Source organism: Amborella trichopoda, chromosome 4, assembly GCF_054954075.1.
Source record: "Amborella trichopoda isolate Santa Cruz 75 chromosome 4, AtrichopodaSantaCruz75HAP2 v2.0, whole genome shotgun sequence".
NCBI lineage: Eukaryota > Viridiplantae > Streptophyta > Magnoliopsida > Amborellales > Amborellaceae > Amborella > Amborella trichopoda.
Window position 1 is genome coordinate 5,864,611 of NC_142339.1, and position 10,972 is coordinate 5,875,582.

A 10,972-nucleotide genomic window follows, 5' to 3' on the forward strand; every position below is an offset into this window, starting at 1 on the left:
AATCTTAATCACACTTTGGTTATCTGCATATAAAGGTGTGGGATTTGAAATAGAGATACCAAACTCATTGAGAAGGGCACGAACCCAAACAATCTCATTAGCAACAGAGGACATGGCACGATACTCAACTTCAATGCTTAACTTTGAAATAGTATCATGTTTTTTGCTCTTCCATGATATTAATGATGACCCAAGAAATACACAATATCCTGTAGTAGAACGGCAAGTGTCAAGATCACCTGCCCAATCTGCATCTGCATATGCACTGAGATCTAAAGATGATGTGGAGTCAAAGAATAATCCACGAATGGAAGTACCTCGAACATAGTATAAAATTGGATGAAGTGTTGATAGATGTAGTCGTCGAGGATCTGAAATAAATTGGTTCACAACATGGACAACATATGCAATATCTGGGCGAGTCATAGTGAGATAGATGAGGGAGCTGACGAGTTTGCGATACATCGTAGGCTCAAGAAGAGGATCTCCAACATGTGTAAAAAGTTTAACATTGAGTTCCATGGGTATATCAACAACCTTCGCATCATTCAATCGGGCACTGGAAACAAGGTCAAGTGCATACTTCTGTTGATGGATGTAAATACCACGTTTAGAGAGAGAGATCTCAAGGCCAAGAAAATAAGATACTTCCCCAAGATCCTTCATTTGAAATTCTCACATTCTTGATGGAACTGAAATCATTACCAGAGATAAGAATATCATCAACGTATAATAAAATAATGTAAATTTCATGCTTTGTGGTACGAATAAACATAGAGTGATTATGTTTACTTTGAGTGAAGCCAGTTGCAAGAATGACATCCCGAAAATGCTTAAACCATGTACGAGGAGCTTGTTTGAGACCGTAAATTTCTTTACGGAGTCGACAAACCAATGACTTATCTTGAGAAACAAACCTAGATGGATGATGCATGTAAACTTCCTCTTGAAGATTGCCATTAAGGAATGCATTTTTGACATCCATCTGTCATATGGGCCCCTTACGAATAGATGCGAGTGCAATAAAAGTACGAATAGTTGTCATCTTAGCAACTTAAGCAAAAGTTTCATCATAATTGATGTCATACTCTTGGACATAACCCTGAGCAACTAATCGGGCATTATGCCGATCAAGAGTGCCATCAGCTAGTAACTTGACTTTATAAACCCATTTATTACCAATGAATAATGTTTTCCTCAAATTGATTTTTTATCATATTATGGAAGTCTTTAAACACACTAAATACACTTGACTTGTGTTTGAGAAAATAAATCCAAGTATACTTAGAAAATCATCTATAAATATCACATAATAAGAAAATCCATTAATTTAAGGAATCGGAGCAGGGCCCCAAACATAAGAGTGCACTAACGAGAAATGATTGGTACTTTTATTATTGCTATGAGGCAAAGGTTGAACCAAGTGTTTTACCAACTTGTAACTCTCACAAACAATATTCTTATCAAATTTTCTATGAGAGAAGACAGCAGGTAAAAGCCCAGAGTTTAAAAGAGAATGTGCATTTATTGAGAATGTGGGTGTCCTAACCTACAATGTCAAACATACCAAAGAGAATTTCATTGACTTATTTCATGAGGAGAACAGAAAATATGACAAACTGGCAGAGCTTGTGAACGATGGGAAGGAGCTTCGTTGAAACTAACTGTGAAAAGTCGACCCTGCTTAGTGCCTCTCCTAATCACTTTGCCGGTTGCTCGATCATGCACCACACAACTTTTATTAGAAAAAGAAACAAGGCACTTGTTATCAACTACCTGGCCAACAGATATTAAATTCAAATGAAGGTTGGGAATATGTTGAACATCTTTCAATGCCAAAAAGTTAACAGATGGACCAGAGACACTAATATTACCAAAGTGGGTAACATGAAGTGGAACCCCATTAGCAGTAAAATAAGTTATATTTTCAGAATGGGGTTTTACCGAGGATAAAGATGAAAGTTGTTATGTCAAATGATTTGATGCTCCTGAATCTATAATCCAAGTATTTAATAAAGGATTTGAGTTACCTGAAAAACCCATGGCAGCTAAAACCTAAGCAAGTTGTTTCAGTGTAGTTGAGTTAATAGAGTGAAGATTTGGCATGGATACAGGGGCAACAGATGTGGAGGCAGAATAAGAGTTACTGGAAGTGGCATCCTCCATGCTGGTGGGACGAGGAATGGAGGCGATTGCAACCCATTGAGTCTGACTGGTGACAAGAGGCTTCCCACGTGCTTGAGGGTATTTTCGACAATCATTTATTACATGCCTGAGCTTCTTACAATAATTGCAAAAAATGCACTTTTTACACCGATCGCCCATGTGGCCTCTTTGTTTGCATATGTAACATTGCACTTGGATAGAATTGGTATCTTAGTTAGGGAAATTGGATGTGGCGAAGGCCACATCAGTGACATCTTGTGATGTGGATTTGCAAACCCCCAAGAGAGCTTAACTTGTGATGTGGATTTGCAAGCCCCCAAGAGAGCTTAAGCGAGTTTCTTTAGCAAGGAGATCTGAGAGGCCGTTATCTAATCGTAGAGTAGGAGTACGATGAAGGATTGATGCTCTCATGCTTTCAAACTTCGATCGCAACCCGATATTTTGTACTTTAGTAGTAATTTTAGTAGGTGGCTCTATCTCCTTCGAGTCCATCTCATTCCATATACTTGAAATAATATTAAAATAATCTTGAATTGATATGTCCCATTGTTGTGTCTTCATGCTTTCATGTTCAAAGGTATACATATGAGCAGTGTTTGCTTGAGAATAAATCTTCTATAAATAATCCCACATTACTTTGGCATTAGGTTGATACGTGAGATTGTGCCCAATTTTGGACTCAACTGACTTCATAATCTATGTCACAATAGAGGTATCTGTGGCAAGCCAATCACTAAGCACATTCTCTTCTTTAGGAAGGGGAACATAACTATCAATATAGCCCTATAATTTCCTTACCATAAGAAAACATCTCATTTGGAAAGAACACAAGCAGCATTTCTTCACATCAAGACGTACATAAATAGTAGCACTCTCTGTATTATTTTTGCACTCCATAGATGGGTAAATTTTTTTTTTTTTTTTTTTTGGGAGAAAGAAAGTTTGCTAATAGGATGGAAGATAACCGCAAATTACTAGGTTCAACGAAAGACTGTTGTTGTGGGAGAGCACAACAGCTTGCAAAGCATTACAAAGAAACGTCAAATAAAAACTTACAAGCACAAAGTGATCAATTGTGTAGAATTGCAAAGAGAGTTTACAAGGCAAATTGTATGAGACAGATAAATTTTGCAGCGGAAAATTTTTGATGGAGAGGAGCCAAACTTGGCGTCGTAAATTTCGACAGACAAATTTTGCTGGAAAAAAGTAAAGGCCGTGGATGATATCAATACGAATTAATATGGTGCAAAGGAAGTGAATGATATCAATACGAATTAAACAGTACTCAGATGGCTGAGCGTGGATATAAACGAAGTGAACAACAAATACTCGAGGAAGAGAGGGAACGCACAAATAAAATGGATGTGAAATAGATAAATACCAGGACAAGGGGTTAATAGCTTTGGTTTCCTAATACTCCCTACAATGACAGTAAGAAAAGAGTTCACAGGTAAAAGATGGATGAAGACAAAAAAAAAAAGGAGGGTTTCAAAGGAGAGAGAGAATAGCACAATGAAAATTTTGGAAGGTTTCAAATTTGCCATGAAAGTTTAGATAGAGAGAATAAGAGAGGATCGATATATGATCAGGTAAAGTAAACGGAAGATGGAGATTAAGGTATCCACATAGAAGAGATGATCGGATCTTTGTTGCTCTGATACCGTGTTAGATTTAGAGAAGAAGCAGAGCTCAAGAACAACCTAGAGAGAGAAACCATCTTGATCAATTCTCATTGACAATGAATGAAACCCTAAAAGGGTTTATATACAAATACAAATTTAGTGTAAACCACATTTTCTTTACAAATATACAATGACAATAAAAGACAATTGAAAATTACGAAAATTATACATTTTATTTTTGTATACGAAATTTTAAATCTGAATCCTTTCTCTAATATGGATTATTGAAGGAGATGATTATCGAACTATACAAATTGATGCTCAAAATATGTCCCTAATATTGGATTTGCAGTTTAAATATGTGCAATTGCTGGGAAGTGGCTAGGAAAATGATGAGAATGAACAAAAGTTTAAGGACCTTGGCCAATTGAAGCACCCATCCTCATCCATTATTGATTACGATGGCCTACATGTCCCATCATTGCCTCCATTTATATGCCATCCACAAGCACAAGCCCCTTTTCTCTTCCGTCTAAGTTGTGATGTAATTTAGGTGAATTTCCTTTGCTCCTACATATTTACACATGAAAATTGATTTTTTTTGTTTTTATTTTTATTTTTTGTCCAAAGCATAGCTATAAAAATCCAGATTGAATTGGTGGTCAAACAAACTGGTGACCAATGCCTTGGCCAATCTAGTCTAGAGTAAAATCTAATTTGCCAAAAAATAAGTCGAAATTGATGTTCGACGGTTTTGGCTTGGTCCGAATGGCAGTTTTCAACCGGTTCAACCGTCTAAACAAAATGTGCAAATTTTTTAAAAAAATATTATATATTTTTACATTATTGTTCATATTTTTTTTATATTTTTAAAATTTGATCAACTGATATGACAGGACCAGTTTTAATTAAACTAGACCAATGGTTTAAAAACCGGATCGGTGATCCGGATCGGGCTTTTCAAAAACCGATCCGGATCGGCGAATCGGCGATCCGGATCGGAATCGGGTGAATCGGTCAGAATAAAGCTTCAAAAAAATCCGAAAAAATTATTAAAATTCATTATAAATATTGGTTTTTAGGAATTCAATAAAAAATGAGGGTACTCCATTAAGAATTTTCATGTTTTTGAATGAATATGCGAATATTGATATGTTCTTTCCCTGCATGAACCGCCATTCAGCATTTAATTTACAGTATTTCGTGCTCATCCCTACACTATTGCTGTTGGGACTCGATATGTGAATAATATGGCTGGGATAGGGTGGCCTCAGAATCATCATCTCTCTCGTTTTCTCTTTGAATAATATGGATTAAAAAAAAAAAAAAACAAATTTTCAAAAAAATCTATCATGGATTAAAAAAAAAATCACAAATTTTCAAAAAATTCTATCATGGATTACAAAAAAAAATTCGATCATGGATTAAACAAAAAAAATCACAAATTTTCAAAAAATTCAATCATGGATTACATAAAATTCGATCATGGATTACATAAAATTCGATCATGGATTACATAAAATTCGATCATGGATTACAAAAAAAAACAAACAAAAAAAACAAAAAATTCAATCGTGGATTACAAAAAAAGAAAAAAATAGTTCGATCATGGATTACAAAAAATTCAATCATGGATTACAAAAAACTCTATCATGGGTTACAAAAAAAGCAAAAAACAAAAAATTCAATCATGGATTAAAAAAAAACAAACAAACATTTCAATCATGGATTACAAAAAAAAAAAAAACATTTCGATCATATATTACAAAGCATTCGATCATGGATTACAAAAAATTCTATCATGGGTTACAAAAAAAAAAAAAAAAACAAAAAAATCGATCATGGATTACAAGAAAAGAAAACAAACATTTCGATCATGGATTACAAAAAATTCTATTATGGGTTACAAAAAACCAAAAAATTCGATCATGGATTACAAAAAAAATCTATCATGGATTACCAAAAAAAAAAAAAAAAAAAAAATTCCGTACGGAATCGCCGATTCACTGTTCGGACTCGCCGATTCCGTACAGTGAATCGGCGATTCACTGTACAGAATCGTCCGGTTCTCTCTAGAACCGGACGATTTCCGATTTTTGGGCGATCCGGTTCCATTTTCACTATTTCCGAGTCGAACCGGGCGAGTCCGGTTCGACTCGGCGTTTTTTAAAACGCTGAACTAGACTCTTCAGCAGTTAAGTTACTGATCCTATCCTAATAACACTCATCTTATATTGTTAATGAGGCCCTTCGCATTTGAACAACAGCTGATCTTCAAACTGAGAGAGAGAGAGAGAGAGAGAGATTTTAAGGAATTGATTCTCACAATTTGAGAGTCCACTCCAAAATTGAGATTTGAATGCCTTGAAAATATCGACATTATCTCAATTTTTGCTTGGGGCGGAGTGGTCCAAAATCATCTCTGCCATTTTTGAGACTTTGCTAAATATATGTAGATAGTGCCCTCAATTTTGAAAAACATTTCTCATGAATACTCAAATAACACACTGGTTTAACACCGTTTCAAACCTTTTAAGATTTCAAAAAAAATAAAAAAAAAAGATAGTGCCCAATTAATGGCATTGCGTGCTTCATGGATGCTTAAGAAATCAAGAAACATCACCTTTCCAATATGGAGGCCATGAGAGACAGATGAAAATGAAATTTGTCAAAATGGGACGAATACAGGAGAGAGAGAAGAGAGAGAATGATAGAGAGATGGGATTTGCCAAAAACACAAAATAGGACAAATACAGGATAGAGAGAGAGAGTGAGTGATGGGATTTGTTGACAAGTACACAGACGAGAGAGAGAGAGTTGTCAAAACAGGACAAATGCACAACCATGACTCTTCTAATTGCAAAGGGGGCATAAAAATGTGTCTTATGTCTCTCAAAAATATGTCTTTATTAGGGGAATTTAGTTGGGACTTTTTCATTTTAATATTTGTAAAAGTTTATATAAGGTTAGGACAATTAAGGTGCGTCTCAAAATCCATCATAAAAGGTTGTTTTGATGTTGTAAAATCATGTAATTAATCATCTCGATATCGAGATATATGAATATGACAAGAAAAAAGATTTCGAGTCCTAAAAATAGTATATCTTACAATACATTATTTAAAACATTCATTTCAAGATTTTCAAGTGTTTATAGATGTGAACCATTTTTGAAGTTTAAAATTTTATAATTAGAGATGAAAATAGATTTTCAAACCATCCTAAAAAATTTTTATATCAAATTTATATTTATGATAAATTTGAAGGTGTATACAAACTACACCCTCTAATATATATTTTACTTTCATTTAGTTCCCTAAAAAATGTTTCCTTTCCTGGGATAACAAAGACTCAGTCGTCTTTGCTCTTTATGTGACTATTTCATTGGGACCACATCTCATTTTCTAAACATTGATTGGATGCAAAACTTACATAGACACGTGCTACTCTAGACTTGAATCACACCTGAAATTTGTGTAATCCAATGTTTTGATTAGGTCGGCTACAATACCAAAAAATGTGCCAATTTTTTTTTAGAAAAAAAAGTGAAAAAGTTTATTATAAATAAATTTAAATTAACAAAAAGCAAAATATGTAATAGAAATCAGTAAAAGTCTATAAAATTTATGGATTATTGAAAATTTTGATTTATATATTAAAATATTTAAAAATAATAAAAAAGGAAAAAAATTAAAAATTTAGATCATGTAATAAGAAAAGCCCCCGAATCACATAAAAACATACTATTGAATCACATGTTTAAGATTTTTAACAAAATTTTACGAGTTTTTAATAAGATTTAACAACGACGAATTGACCCCTAGAACTCACAGCCGAAAACATGGCTGAGTAACTCGGCCGAGTCCTTACACACTCGTATAACCAAAGCACCTTCAAAGATTCACATTTCCACTGCATATCTTTCTTTTGTCTTGGTAAGATTCTCAGTGTCATAAAGTTTGATTCCCAAACTTAAGGGTTGACATGACAAGCTCCATTCACTATGCGTGTTTATTACATAATACAAGTTGAAAAGTGACCGATGTCAGGTATGTATGTTTTTTTTTTTCTCAATGATTAAAATATGACTGATGATCACCACTTGTGAGAATCAGCTTCTCAATGGATTCAACTTAAACTTGACAAGCTTTTGAAATTTGAGTAGAAAATGACAGTTAGGTCAATCCAATAAGTACGGATGGTTTTGTTCTTGTGAAAGTTTAGTGATTCAGCTCATTGACCTTTAACTTCTCCATTTTAGGGAAAAAAAAGAAGAAGAAGTTACTGTTTAAATTAACCATGGTTGGACTGCTAAATGATGCTAGACCTAGACTCGTCTCATTTACCTACAGCCAATAACTCCCACAGGGAAATGAAGAAAACATTCTTATCATTTGAAGCTACTGGTGATATTCAAGCTGTGTTTCAAAGATCGCCTAGCCGACCCCCGATCGTTTTAATCAGACCAGATCGGGGTGGTTGGCAAATTTGGGCATAAAAAACTAAAAACTCAAGAATCGGCCGAACATCCTGGATATCTAGCTTTCTAACTTTTGTTTTGTTAACTACAGCCTTGAGTCAGCCACATTCTTTGGACACATAACACCATTGAGTCAAAGCCCGATTCCGGTATTTGAAACAATTTGATGCATTCAATGCATTTTGTCATGGAAAAAATTTATATAAAGTTGAGTACCTAAACAATCAAATGAAGGTGTGCCTCATAAATTTATTAGAAGAAGTTGTTTCGATGCCAAAAGACCATCATATCCGATTATCTCAACCCTGAGATACATAAAGGTAAAAAAAAAAAAAAAGAGTGGACTTCATGTGTTGGAAATAGTGTGCATCTTGTAATCCGTTATCTAGACCGTCGATTTTTTAGATTTTCAAGTGATCATGGATCTACTTGAAGCTTTAAATTTTATAATTCAATATAAAAATAAATTTTTAGCCCATCATAAACTGACATCTTTTAACAAGGTGCGTCTTACTTTGATTGTTTAAGGCCTCGACCTTATACAAACCACACCCTTTGCTCATAGTTTAGCACTAGAACTTTCTATTTCTTGGGGTTAGTCCTAAAATTGGGCTATTTTGTTTGACTAATATGGATAGCAAGGGGGCCCTCCCTCTTCTCTACCTTGGCATGATTGTTGTAGGTCTACTTTGACCACAACTACGACTTTGGAGCTATCAATCTTATTCAGCAATGGTTGGTTTTGCCCCTCTTCTTGAGGTAAGTTTGTCCCTAAGACAAGGTCAATTAGAGGGTGCACCTAGGATACCCGGTGTTAATTGGGTGTGGCAAGTTGTGTTTTTTTTTTGTTATTTTCTCTCTATCTATCGAGGCTAGAGGTTCTAAATTAGGCTTAGGCTTCCCCTTTGTCACATAGGGTTCTAGCACAAAGGGCTCCATTGGCCATGCCCAACTCACCAACAAAACATAAAGAGCAAAAAAATATTAGGGTAGAGAAGGGGGGTTGGTTGGGTTAAACTACAGTTTGTTTCTTTAAATTCATTACCCATCCCAAGAAAGATAGGGATGAGAACTTACAAAAATGGGGTAAATAGATTTAAGCATGTCATTTCCTTCTGATGATTGGAAGACACAGTAGGGTTGTCAGTTTTGGAATGTTCTTGGGCAAACTATTGAGAAATCCCTGTGAGCCTAGACTTGAGAATTTAGGTATGTTGGGGCACACAATTATTATGTCAAGTTTCAATGAAATGAAGCATTAAATATATCCATTAAAAGAATAAAATTACAACAAGGTGGTGACCTAAGCATTTGGTGGTTACATAAAGTTATAATTGTTAAGGGGAAGGGGAGAACAAAGGGAAAAAAAAAAAAAAACTATATGGGTCCCAAATATACTCATACTTTATGCTATCATCAAGCTTGTATTATTAATATAAAAGGTTGTGAAAAATAAAATAAAAAAAACTAGATGGGTCCCAAAAATGCTCATACTTTATGCTCTCATCAAGCTTGTACCATTAATATAAAAGGCTGTGGTTGAGAACTTTATCCTCCATATCATGACTGATATCTATAGTTCATATGTCTTGTCTTAGCCAAACAACTGGATAATCCTTGGCATAATTTGCAAAACTAATATACTAAAAAAGAAAAAAAAAATCTCTCTAAACCTGATTGATAAACGGTGGGGAAGGTTCTTGTTTTGTTGCCATTTGAAAGATAATTGCAGTCATAATCATGTCCATGCATTCACTAATGCATGTATGCCATGCCATACAAGTCCATGCATGTGCATTTGCTATGATAATCTCATGCATTCTTTGCTGTGTAGGAATTATAGGTGAGTCCATATGTGTATGCATGTATGTTACCATGTCATGCATGTACAGTATACATCTCCATGTTTGTGTATGATGGTAGCATGCATCAGTATGATGTATGGAGTAGGACACGTGGCAAGAGTACAGATGTCGGCCTTCATGCCTGTTGTGGTGGAGGACAGCTCATTTTAGGTTTTTAATAGTGAGGGTCTTGGTCTTTTGAAGGATGATTGATGGTCGTTGTCTCAATTTACTAATGTTTGAAACTAAAAATACCAGTCGTTCTATAATCATTTTTCCGACTATTTTTGCAAAACTTTTGGGAAACTATAAAACCAGTCGTTGGCTTAAAAATCTAGTTTCACCCGTCATTGTGAAATTTCAAGTTTTAAAAATGGATTAGATCAAGGTGATCAATAAATATTAAAATATTTTTAAAATAGATGGTTTAGGTAATATGTTGCAAAATGCATTATTTTTAAAACTCAAAATTATTATTTTTTATATCAATATATCTCGATGTTGAGATGATTAATTATAGGGTCTTTCGATAGTATAGCTATATTTTTTGATGGATTTTTAAGGTGTGCCTTATTCTATAATATAAGGTTGACACCTTATATAAACTTCAATTTAGGTTTGGGATTAATTCAAACTAACTTATATTTGTGTATAGAGAGAGAGTTATAGGTAGGTTGCACCTATTGGTGAATAAGGCATACCAGTTACAATTTTTATAAAAATTATTTTAATAAAATGCATGGATCATAATACCTGAAACAATATCAACACAAAGTTAGAACTTTGGAGGGATGCTCTATACTTTAAAGATTTTAAAAGTAGCCAGACTAAAACGGAGCATATGAAATACAAGCTTAGTAA